At 45.1% G+C, this 13,197-nt stretch overlaps 1 protein-coding gene across 19 annotated transcripts in view; it reads left to right on the top strand.

The window, feature by feature from the left end:
* Positions 1 to 13,197, top strand: part of PPP1R13L (protein phosphatase 1 regulatory subunit 13 like) — a 680,831-nt gene that overhangs the window by 235,362 nt on the left and 432,272 nt on the right. The gene's annotated exons all lie outside the window — the stretch shown is intronic.

The raw sequence follows: 13,197 nt of genomic DNA, 5'->3' as shown, positions 1-13,197 counted from the left end.
AGATGTGATCTGGGGAAAGGTAATGTGGTGGTGTTCTATGGTGTGCCCAAGTAAGACCTAGGTGTTCTAACATTAGAAGGCTGTTCATTGGTGGATAGGACGGTATGCAAACAGTGTGTATTTGCATGTGAAACAAACTTTGGGATGTTATAGGCGTAATAGACTTTGGGATTAGTTTGTGACTTTGTTCCAAAGCTCAATAAAGGATTATTGACAATAAAAGGAACGTGCCTTACAAATGACAATATAATACAATGTCACTGTCTTATATTACACGCTGATGGAATCTTGCATTCTTTATTTTTGTTGAAGTTAAAGTGTAGTGAAGTGCTGCTCCTGATGTGTATTTATAGATCATAAGTGATAACTGGACATTTCTTCCCTGTTGGTGGGCTACTTGCATTCTGCACCAGTAATGTGCTGTAACAATCCACTAGTACCAGGTAGTCATGAATTAAATACTACAAATGGGGAATTACTGTGCGGACCTTGATTTACTATGTAATATTATGCATGGTATTCCATTATTGATGGGGTTCTATGCACATATTTGCCACTTGCTCTGAGACGGTGGTAAAAGTGTGCCATGTGTGAGGAGCGTGATGGAAAGAGTGCCAAATGTTGACTGGCTGTGTCTAAGGTTGTGTAGGAGTCAAGAAAGAAGTCCAGGCAACAATGCAGCCTTTTCCCCTTAGCGATTTTACCTCCTGGTAAAATCAGATTTGTTGAGTCAGTACCTAGTATTTCCTGGCACAGGACACTTGCATTGTATGGAACAAAATTCCACACAGGAATTTCATTCTGAAGTTTCCATTTGGGCTTTTGGCTTTCAAGGCACCTTGCACGTGGGCTCTTTGGGCATAAGGAGCGCTACACTTTGAGGCATTAGAAGCACTGAAAAAATACAATCTCTGCTACCTGTGAATGGATTTTGAATGACCCCAGTGCTTAAAAATGGGATGATCTGTTGGGGACAATTGTACCTATCGTTTTTAATTTCACACTACCATTGATTGAAAGGGAAGGGAGAGTCTCTTGTTCGGTAAAGCCAAGGCAGAGTCAGGCAGAGAAAGAATAAAACAATCTTTTTCACAAGGATTCCTGCTACCTCAAATAAATATAAATCTGTGCAATTGGTTACTCCGAAGGGGAGTGGAGCCCTTTTAGGCCAAAGGATGTTATTAACTTGACTACTCCATTTTGGCATAAGTAGCTGTAGGTTGCAGTGTACAGGAGGTAAGCCTGGGCTTTCCTTTAGTGTTGCATAATTAATAGCGGATGAACAATGAGATGATCATATCCCATGATGCAGCCATTTGTAAATAAACCTTCTGCAGCTCCTTGTGGTTTCTAGGAGGAACCTCACTCAAGCTAACACTTCCAGGCTGTAGTGTCCTTATGGACACGTCATAGTACAGCCTCTCCCAGAGGGTTGCCTTTAACTTGCACCCCACACTCATTTAACACAGATGTCACCAGTCAGATGATCCTGCTAATAAATGGGGCTGGCGCACAAACCCCGGGACCAGTTATGCATAAAAGTTAAGTGTCCATGTCGGTCTTGATTTAGCATGTGGGCCTAGGGCCCACGAACTAACATTTGGTGATGAGGCTCACTTGCATTTTGCTGTTCCCTCCCATTTCATGCCTATACACTCACATAGACTGTGCCATAGCTATTTTCCCATCGTGCCTGCTCTGGTAAAAGTGCATCACAGTCACTATATTTGAGGCGTTTTAGGAGTGGAATCAGAAATCATCACACCATAAGAAAGACAAGAAGTACACTCTGAAGCAACAGCCAACCAGCTACTGTCTGCTCATTCAAACATATCCTGATCCCATCTTCAGCAAACCTTGATTATGATCCATCCACCTCTTGTGTTGAACAACTAGACAGTCGCTCCCCGGTGGTCTTGCAGCAGCCCACACGTGGCACACATGCAGTCCAGTTGGTGACACCCCCTGCCAGAGATGGACACTATGCAGCTTTACAGACGGTTGCTAGGAGTTGAAGGGCTTTAGTGGAAGACCCCAGAAGACTGGTGATGAATTTCTAAGTTTGTCTTCAGAGAGTCAAACACAGCAGTATCAAGCTTTTCAATAGACTACACCTGTCTCCATCAGTACTCCTGATATGAACTTTGGACACAAACTATGAACTGGTTTGAGCCTCTGCAACACTGACCCGCTTGGTATTCTATGGCCACTATCCAGCTGTGAAGACATCAAGAGATCCTGGACTTCACATCAGTGTTCGTGCGCCGAATGAGGTTAAACTAGTAACTCAAGCAATGAGGTCTTGCCGTATTTGGCCAGTTGTTCACTGCTGTGCTGCTCAGTGAGTTTTCAAAATGATGGACTCCATTGCGTCCTATTTGCTTTCTTGTTTGTTTCCACATTTGGACTTAACCTTTTTGTTTGGTTTTTCAGAGGAATGTAGTGTCCTGATAGAAACATGACAGTCCAGCCCCTCCCAGAGGGTTGTCTTTATTCTCATCCCACATCATCCAACAAAGACGTCACCAGTCAGGTGTCTGTTAATAAAAGGGGCTGGGCACACAAGCCTGGGGTCCAGTTATATATTAAGCTCTTAAGTGTCCGTGTCATTCTTGATTTATCATGTTGGCCTAGGGCCCATGCTATAACATACACCCTTATTTATACTGCAAACGTCACTTCCACTACACTTATTTTGACAACCATGATGGAATCCAACAAGGTTCTCAAGACACTTTTTAAAAGTTGTTTCTGATTCACTTGCTAATTTCATGAGCAGATCAGTGTCAGCTATGTGTCAGTTAATGAAAAGCTCTTATTTACTACAGATTCAGCAAAATTATCCCTTATTCTAGAAGCATCAACTAGTCAGTAACATATTGAGGTCGGGAATTGACTTCCTGTGTCATAAGCCGATAAATCCATGGGCTCTCTTCCTTCCCAGTTAGATCTCAGTTGAAGCTTTTATTCAATTTCATTGGTGCGAAAAAGCAGGACAAATGCTCAGTGTCTGGATTGAGTGGGGCATTTTTAGTTTTCTATTCAATGGAGAGAATAGTATCTCCTCCTTCAGTCAGTTACTCTGATAGTGGTGGTTGGGACTGTAGGAAAGTACCATCTTGCCTGGCATGTTACCCCCATATTTCACTGTATATATGTGGTTTTAGTCTATGCGTCACTGGGACCCTGCCAGGCAGGGCCCCAGTGCACATAGGTATGTGCCCTGTATGTGTTCCCTCTGTGATGCCTAACTGTTTCACTGAGGCTCTGCTAACCAGAACCTCAGTGGTTATGCTCTCTCTGCTTTGCAAATTTGTCACTAACTGGCTAGTTACTAAATTTACCAATTCACATTGGCATACTGGTACACCCATATAATTCCCTAGTATATGGTACTGAGGTACACAGGGTATTGGGGTTCCAGGAGATCCCTATGGGCTGGAGCATTTCTTTTGCCACCCATAGGGAGCTCTGACAATTCTTACACAGGCCTGCCACTGCAGCCTGAGTGAAATAACATCCACGTTATTTCACAGCCATTTACCACTGCACTTAAGTAACTTATAAGTCACCTATATGTTTAACCTTCACCTAGTGAAGGTTGGGTGCAAAGTTACTTAGTGTGTGGGCACCCTGGCACTAGCCAAGGTGCCCCCACATCGTTCAGGGGAAATTTCCCGGACTTTGTGAGTGCGGGGACACCATTACACGCGTGCACTGTACATAGGTCACTACCTATGTACAACGTCACAATGGTAACTCCGAACATGGCCATGTAACATGTCTAAGATCATGGAATTGTCACCCCAATGCCATTCTGGCATTGGGGGGTACAATTCCATGATCCCCCGGGTCTCTAGCACAGAACCCTGGTACTGCCAAACTGCCTTTCTGGGGTCTCCGCTGCTGCCAACCCCTCAGACAGGTTTCTGCCCTCCTGGGGTCCAGGCAGCCCTGGACCACGAAGGCAGAACAAAGGACTTCCTCTGAGAGAGGGTGTAACACCCTCTGCCTTTGGAAATAGGTGTGAGGGCTTGTGAGGAGTAGCCTCCCCCAGCCTCTGGAAATGCTTTGATGGGCACAGATGGTGCCCATCTCTGCATAAGCCAGACTGCACCGGTTCAGGGATCCCCCAGCCCTGCTCTGGCGTGAAACTGGACAAAGGAAAGGGGAGTGACCACTCCCCTGACCTGCACCTCCCAGGGGAGGTGCCCAGAGCTCCTCCAGTGTGTCCCAGACCTCTGCCGTCTTGGAAACAGAGGTGTTTGTGGCACACTGGACTGCTCTGAGTTGCCATTGCCAGCAGGTGACGTCAGAGGCTCCTTCTGATAGGCTCTTACCTCTCTTGGTAGCCGATCCTCCTTCCTAGGTAGCCAAACCTCCTTTTCTGGCTATTTAGGGTCTCTGCTTTGGGGATCTCACCAGATAACAAATGCAAGAGCTCATCAGAGTTCCTCTGCATCTCCCTCTTCACCTTCTGCCAACGGATCGACCGCTGACTGCTCAGGACGCCTGCAAAACCGCAACAAAGTAACAAGACGACTACTAGCAACTTTGTATCGCTTCATCCTGCCGGCTTTCTCGACTGTTTCCAGGTGGTGCAACGCTCTGGGGGTAGTCTGCCTCCTCTCTGCACCAGGAGCTCTGAAGAAATCTCCTGTGGGTCGACGGAATCTTCCCCCTGCAACTGCAGGCACCAAAAAACTGCATCAATGGTCCTCTGGGTCCCTTCCCAGCACGACTAGCATGGTCCCTGGAACTCAGCAGCTCTGTCCAAGTGACTTCCACAGTCCAGTGACTCTTCAGTTCAAGTTCGGTGGAGGTAGGTCCTTGCCTCCCCACGCTAGACTGCATTGCTGGGTACTGTGTGATTTGCAGCTGCTCCGGCTCCTGTGCACTCTTCCAGGATTTCCTTTGTGCACAGCCAAGCCTGGGTCCATGGCACTCTAACCTGGAGTGCACAACCTTCTGAGTTGTCCTCCGGCGTCGTGGGACTCCCTTTTGTGACTTCATGTGGACTCCGGTTCACTCTTCTTCCAACTGCCTGTTCAGGTACTTCTGCGGGTGCTGCCTGCTTCTGTGAGGGCTCCTTGACTTGCTGGGCGCCCCCTCTGTCTCCTCCTGCAAGTGGCGACATCCTGGTCCCTCCTGGGCCACAGCAGCACCCAAAAACCTCTACCGCGACCCTTGCAGCTAGCAAGGCTTGTTTGCAGTCTTTCTGCATGGGAACACCTCTGCAAGCTTCATTGCGACGTGGGTCATCCATCCTCCAAAGGAGAAGTTCCTAGCTCTCTTCTTTCTTGCAGAACTCCAAGCTTCTTCCAACAGGTTGCAGCTTCCTTGCACCCTCAGCTGGCATTTCCTGGACTCCTGCCCACTTTCGACACTGTCGCGACTATTGGACGTGGTCCCCTTGTCTTACAGGTACTCAGGTCCAGAAATACACTGTTGTTGCATTGCTGGTGTTTGTTCTTCCTGCAGAATCCCCCTATCACGACTTCTGTGCTCTCCGGGGGTAGTAGGTGCACTTTACACCTACCTTTCAGGGTCTTGGGGTGGGCTATTTTTCTAACCCTCACTGTTTCCTTACAGTCCCAGCGACCCTCTACAAGCTCACATAGGTTTGGGGTCCATTCGTGGTTCGCATTCCACTTCTAGAGTATATGGTTTGTGTTGCCCCTATACCTATGTGCTCCTATTGAAATCTACTGTAACTTTACATTGCTTGCATAACTTTTCTTGCTATTACCTGCATAATTTTGGTTTATGTACATATATCTTGTGTATATGTCTTATCCTCATACTGAGGGTACTCACTGAGATACTTTTGGCATATTGTCATAAAAATTAAGTACCTTTATTTTTAGTACTTCTGTGTATTGTGTTTTCTTATGATATTGTGCATATGACACCAGTGGTATAGTGGGAGCTTTACATGTCTCCTAGTTCAGCCTAAGCTGCTTTGCCATAGCTACCTTCTATCAGCCTAAGCTGCTAGAAACACCTCTTCTACACTAATAAGGGATAACTGGACCTGGCACAAGGTGTAAGTACCTCTGGTACCCACTACAGGCCAGGCCAGCCTCCTACAGGGACGCTGTTGATCAAAGGTAACATTTTATTTATAAAATCGATTGAATTATATAATAGTACCTGTAACGTCCTCCCCAGCCCAGCAGCATGCAAAAAACCACACCACACACAGAGCTTTGTAGCTCCGTATACGATCACACACTGCACTCGGATTACGTCAAAACCGTTAATAACCACACCTTAACACCTAGTTAGTTATGTCATTTCTCTATTGAGTCTACCTAGAACCGCGAGGGTCCTAGCACACGTCGAGGCACTCACACTAGTTGGCCAGATCGATTGGTATGAGGTAGTTGAAATTCACTTGGGTGTGCACCGATGGCATCGGTTCTAATGCTTGATCTGAACTGTTAGGCGGGATCACTTCATTCATAATTACAGGATCGTCAAGGTAGGTGCTTAAAATGCGACAGGTCTTGTGTGATGGATTTTCTGGGGCAAAGTTCTATCACTGTGTGCACTTTGTTTTCTGTCGATCCTTTAAGGATGGTGACATGCAGTGTCTTTTTTTCCACTCTTTTTTTCTGTTTGACCAAAACCCAGTCACCTTTGTCAAAAACTGTTTCCTGAGCTCGTTGACGCTGGTCGGCATATGTTTTCATTTTGCACTTTCGAGAATTGTCTGTGACGAGCACCTTATAGGCATTCAAAGGCCGGTCCTCTGTCCACTATGGCATTATGGTTCCAGTGGCTCTCCCACATATCAAGGTGTCAGGACTTTCATTACTCATGGAGTGAGAAGCTGAACGATAGGCATGGCGGGCTTGACACAGGGCCTGGTTTAACTTGATTCCCTCCAGCGATGCTCATTGAATGACTCTTTTGAGGGTACCCATAAATCGTTCTAAAACACCGTTCCCCTGGGGCCACAGAGGTGGACTCATTACATGCTTTACATTTAGTCTGACCATAAACTCTTTGAATTCTTTGCTATTGAACGGCAGACCATTGTCAGATTTGAGAATGATGGGGATACTCCACGCTGCAAAGATGTTGTCCTGCCTCTTGATGACCCTGTCATGGGTTGTTGGATAGCTCCTCTACTAAAGGAAAGCCTGAATACTCATTGATGACTACCATGAGATGTCTGTTTCCTGAGGGCCCAAAGAAATCAACTGCAACTCTTTCCCAAACTTGTGCAGGAAGGCCAGACATTGTCAATGGATGTTGTCACTTTTGGGGAAAGGCTGTTTCAAAGATGTCAACTTGCTTGTCTTAGCGCGGGAATCACGTTTGGTCTCTCAGGGCTCTTTGGTAGCTGCAATGCCACAAAGTCCTTCATGGGATAGTTCAGCGAGTTGCTGTCTTAGGTATGATGATTCTCGAGCTCCTCAATATACTAACTTCCTTGGTTATGTAAAGTTCATCCTGTACATTTTTGAAATTCACCATTGTCAGCAATAGGTTGAGTGCTCTTCTTCCACGACTGAGTTGAAATGATGTCTTTGAGGATAAGCATGTTCTCATTGGCATTAGCAAAAGCAAAAATCTGTTCAGCAGACAGGGCTGCTGTCATGGTGTACCTCATGATGAAGGTCAAGTACTCCTCAGCAATTTTTGGAAGTTGCACTGTGACAATGTAGGGGTACTTGTGAAAAGTAATCCATAGGGTTCTGATCCTTACCTGGCTTGTGTACAATGGCATAGTCATACTCTTGCTGTCACAACCCTCACCTCTCAATGCGAAGGGCATCTTGGCCTTAGGGTTTCCAAAGATAGTGAGCAGCGCTTGTTGAGCTGTAATGATAGTGAAACGTTTTCTGTATAGAAACACACGAACATGTTCGCAGGCCCACACTACAGCCAAACTCTCCTTCAGCTGAGAATAGACATGTTCTGTGTCAGACAGGCTTTGACTGGCATAGGCCACAGTGTGCATCTGAGCATTCGAATGACGATTATGTTGAGCAAGGGTTGCCCCCAGTTCCACCAGGCCCTCGTTTGCTGTGATCTCTTTATGTAGCTCGGGGGTCAAACTAGGCAGTCTCATTTGCATTTTCAATTGCGTGTTTTATTCTTTTTAAGCTTTGATCACATTCAGCAGACCAGTGAAAAAGGACAATCTGTTTTGTCAAGTCTCTTAATGGGGCACGCACTGTAGCAAAGTCACAAATGTAACTTGAGCAATAACTGGCCGTGCCTAAGAAGGATCACAGTATGATGACATCTTCTGGGGGGCAAGTAGCAAACAGTGCTTTCACTTTATCGGGGTCAGGAGTCATTCCTCATCAGAGAATGTGTGTCAAAGAACTTAAGTTTGGTCTTGTGAAGCTCACACTTTGCTGCATTCAGAGTGAGACCTGCATCAGCAGGTAACTGGCACACTTGTGTGAAAGCCTTGTCATGCTCCTCTTGCGTTGCCCCAAATTGCCCCAATTACAAGTATGTCATCACTATAGTTAGAAGAATGAGTGACAATGTGAATTATTTGACATGTAACCTCCTGATATGTTTCTGCAGCTGACGACACTTCAAAACTCAGCCTTTTGTGCCTGAGCAAACCAACATGAGTCGAAAAAGTAGGGATGTACCTCTTAACTCGAACTGACCGGATAAGACTTTGGCAGTGTTCAGTTGCATGATCATGTCTTCGATGTGTGGGCCAGCATGTCTTTCTCTCTATTTTTTTTGTTGGCCTGGCTCATATCAATACCGATGTGCACTGCACCGCCACTGTCCTTTTATGGCACCACCACTATAGGTGAAACCCATGGTGTAGTACTGGTGGAGTGCTCAACGATGGCATGTTTCAACAGCGTTTCTAGTTATTTCTCAACGGCTTCTTACAAGTGTAAAGTGACTCTGCTGTGCCGTTGAGCAATAGCACAAATGTCCACATTATTGTGAAGACACGCTTTTATTGTTTTGAGCCTTCCTAGGCCATGAAACAACAACAGAAACTGACTTACAAGTTCAGATTGAGTGTGAAGTTTGGAATTGAGAGCTACCAGTCCCGTGTCTGCAGCAGTGGCAAAACTGAGAAGGCATGCACTAGATGAAGTTTCTGGAATGTGAACTGGCACTTCAACTGATACTGCTTTATGTCACTAAGAATGACCCTTGACTCTGCAACTGTATAGAAGCAGCTCAAAAGTATACCTTTGTGTCTGGTGGTTTGCGACGTGGCACAGGAGATTGACTATTGAACTTGTTGAATGGCATGAAGCTATTAGACGCAACACTGTCTATGATGACATTTATGGGGCAACCAGTGACTTTTATTGTAATCTTGGGGCAGAGTACAAATGAATTCAGTTGTTTTGTCTGATGGGTTGTCTTTGTCCTCTTTTCTTTCTTGCAAGCAGCCTATCGTTCCTTGGTTGACATCATCATTGCACATCCATCTTTTTCACTGGTGCCTGATAATGATGTTGAAGAGCCTATATAGGGTGAGGCTGACTGTCTGGTTTCTACTTGTCATAACTGTTGCAACTTTTTGGCCTTGTGGGCATCGTGAGAATGCTTCTAGCATCCATTTTCTCTTCTCGCTGTGACATATTTGGCTTCTCTTTCGCTTTGCAAACCATTATGAACCTTTATGAAGTAGTTTTCTTTCCTGCACCCTTTACATGTCTGCCTCGTGGCTGGACGTTTACTTTCATGGGGAAACGGAAACCCACATTGGAAACACAACTTTTTCTTCCTTGAAGACGTCGACCGGCGTGCAGTTACCTTGTACTTGTGCTTGCTTTTCATGACCAGCACTGATTGATTTTTTCCCTGTTCCAGCTTCCATATCAGCAGCTTGTCGATCTCTCTCAACATACGTCTGAAAGACAGCCATCGATGACTCTGAGGCCCATGGCTTCTTCATTAATAATTCACTAAACTTGTAGTGTTTGATGAGCACCTCAAGTCTTTAAGCAAACTCATACATCATTTACCAGCTTGCTGTCTCTCGTAATTGAAAATGTACCTTTCATAGTTGACATTCGGCATCGGATTGAAATTGGAACCCAATGCTTCTTTGATCTGAAGGTACAATACTGCACCAGTCCGTGAGATTTTCTTCATCACTTCTTTTAGTCTGTCACCAGCAAGGTTCTTTATACACTTAATGATTTTCTTGTCATCTACTTCTAGGGTATCTATGAAGTATTTGAAAGTCTCAACCCATTCGGTCCATCTGGCGCCTGTATTTTGGTTTTTGGCGGTATTGAATGGCAGTGGTGGATTCAGAAACACAGATGCATTGTACTTCAGCCTCGTTTTTGCAGCCATTGAAAAAAAAAATTAGCTTTTCTATTGGTGTTTAATGAGCTGGATGCCACTTGCCACTGTGCACGCATCAAATGCCACTCCATACAATGCACACATTGGCTTGTCAACCGGGCTTGGGTTGTCACACCCCATTTGAGGTCGTGTGGCACTTCCTTCTCTCTTGCTAGTAAGTACGTTTGTATTTTGATATCTGGTTATCACTGCCTTTGTTTGCTTTGCATGGATGGTGTCTCTGTCTTATGGCGCAACACAGTGTTTTTTCTTTCAGCCATCACCGTGGATTCTCTTGGGCTTTCCAAATGCTGCTCTCCACTGAGCCTTCCACTTCTTTGAGGGTCGTATATGGACTGGAGCAGAGCTTCGACTCCACACATGCCAACTTCGAATTGCTTCTTTTCACTTTGGGCGCATGTGGCATGTATGAGCAGTTTGCAGTGCTGTTGCAAACTCTCAGGGACAGCAGTCGTGTTTTTTGGGGCACAGATCCCCTACTCAATGCCAGTTGTAGCGTACTCCTCAGCCCGGGAGCATGCAAAGAACCACACCACACATGAAGCTCTGTAGCAGACATCTCGCACTTGGATTACGTCATAACTTTTAATAACCACACCTTACACCTCCAAGTGAGTTACGTAATTCCTCTATTGAGCCTGTTCAGAACCGCAAGGGTCCAAGCGCACATGGTCTCATGACACTGCAGTAGCCTCTTATTTTGATGTAAGTTTACTTCTGCCGTGCTTCACAGATTTGAATTTCTCTGTGATTCACGGGGAGGTACTGCAGGTATATTACCTCCAGTTCAATTAATTGGTTGCCTCCTCTTGATAGGAGAGTAAAGTGATTTTAATGTTTTTGTTGACCTCAGCATTTACAAATGTGAGTAGTCTCTATACTGCTTCTATGCGTTAAAGGTAGATAGACTCCAATAGATGGATAGAGGGCCAAGCATTGGATCGGCTAAGTGGGAGTAGCATGATTCACCAACCTGAAGTGGAGTTCCAAGCAGACTGAATACTCCCTCAACCAACTTTGGCAAAGTTTGTATATCCAAAAAAGTGCTTTGCAGAGTAAAAACGTCTTCAGTCTGCTTCTTTCAGCATTTAGTTTTCCAGTGTAAGAAATTGTGTTATTAGTTGATGGGGGGGCGGTTTCAAGGAGGCGAGATCCCCACTCAAGTATTAAACACAGTCCTTGTCCAGTTGAACCACTAAATAAACCTACTCTTAACCTGTGCTTAACCGTTCTGGTAGCTTGAGACAAAAGCAATCAGGCTTAACTTAGAGGCAGTGTGTGAAGTATTTAATACTGGTTGAGGACTACATAAAGTGAAAACACTGCACAAAAAAATCCCACACCAATGTAGAAAAATATAGTTAAATGTTTGAAATAAAATGACAGCATAACAAGGAAAAACCAATATGTAGAACAGCATTATGATTTTTTTGTATTTTATTTTGTTAACTTATGACATAAATAGTCCACATCATTACATCAGAGTTACAAAGGACTAACAAACAAATTAATTTGTCTGACATTATGTATTACCATGGGCTTTATGCAGAGTCGCAGACAACAGCATATTTTGGAGTACAACATCTCCACCTTCCCGGATTTCCGCCACCCTTTGCAGAGCATTAGGAGCAAATTATGCTTAGTAATCAGTACTTTCAAGTCGGTCAGGATCATCGGCCCTTGTAGATGTGTTAATATGGCCTGGTCTTGCTGTCGGCAAGTGAGTGTTGGAGATGTCTGCATGGGTTTCGGCCAAGTAAGAGCATAAATGTGCCCATATGTCAAGGGGTCTGAATTTGGCAGGTGGCATGATTGTACATAATTCGGCATTGGTGTTGCAAGCCACCATGAAACGCAACCAAGCTTCCTTTGCCTACGGCGGCCCTCTCATCCAATGGAGAGCAATGTCTCTCTTGGCTGTCAGTAGTAGTATTGCCACCAACCTCTGGGGTTGTGCCCAACAGTATCTGATATCTCAGCCATACAACTGGTGACAGTGGGAGCCTGGTGGGGTCTAGTTGATATATTTTCACAGTGGTATAATGCAGTCTGTGGAGGAACTTAAAGTATAGAAGTTTGTCCTTATATCCTTATAATTCATGGAAATTATTTTCATGTGGGCTGCCGTATGTCAGTTTACAAGGATCTCATAACTCTCCTAGAGCTTCCTCCCATTGTGTGATTGCTAGACACTGGTCAGCAGGCGTGCGTTCAATGTAAGGTTGGAGATGTATGAATCTCACCTGGTTGGGGGGGAAGGGGGTGGTGGGGGGCAGGGTTGGGGTGAATACTGCTTCAGGTCGAGCAGGAACTATGGGAGATAGGCCCTGCAGCATGTCAAAGTCTATGATAGGTGAAGTTGTCCAGTGTATTATTAGATGCTCTGTCCCAATATTGGTTGGCTGCTGGAAAGAATGTATTATGGAGTAGATGCTCACTGGTAGCATTTAAGTTACAAGCCCTGGGTACATGTGGTTCCATGCAGTAGGGCACTTATAAGTAAATCAAGTGTGCTAATCAGGTGTATACCAATTTTGCAATGTTTAGAAGGGGAGCACAATCACCTTACCACAGATTAGCAGGAGCAAAGTGCATGGAACCCTAAAGCTAACAAAAACAAGTTCAGCAAAAAATAGGGTAGTGAATGCAAAATGTCTGGGGGAATATCACATCAAGGATGTCAGGTCTAGCATCCAACAACCCTCTGCATTGCTCTACATGTTCCTTTTAACAAGTAAATATAAATGAGCGGGAGAATTTGGTATTGAGCAGCCAGTCACGTAAGAGGTGGGGGAAGAGTACCACGTAGTCAAAAAAATTAATTTGCCCTGCTGGACACAAGCACTGGTTGTAATCATGCTCCTCAACTGC

This window comes from Pleurodeles waltl, chromosome 9 (assembly GCF_031143425.1).
Source record: "Pleurodeles waltl isolate 20211129_DDA chromosome 9, aPleWal1.hap1.20221129, whole genome shotgun sequence".
Taxonomy (NCBI): Eukaryota; Metazoa; Chordata; class Amphibia; order Caudata; family Salamandridae; genus Pleurodeles; species Pleurodeles waltl.
Note: the sequence above shows the minus strand (reverse complement) of the source record. Positions and strands in the feature narration are given on the sequence as shown.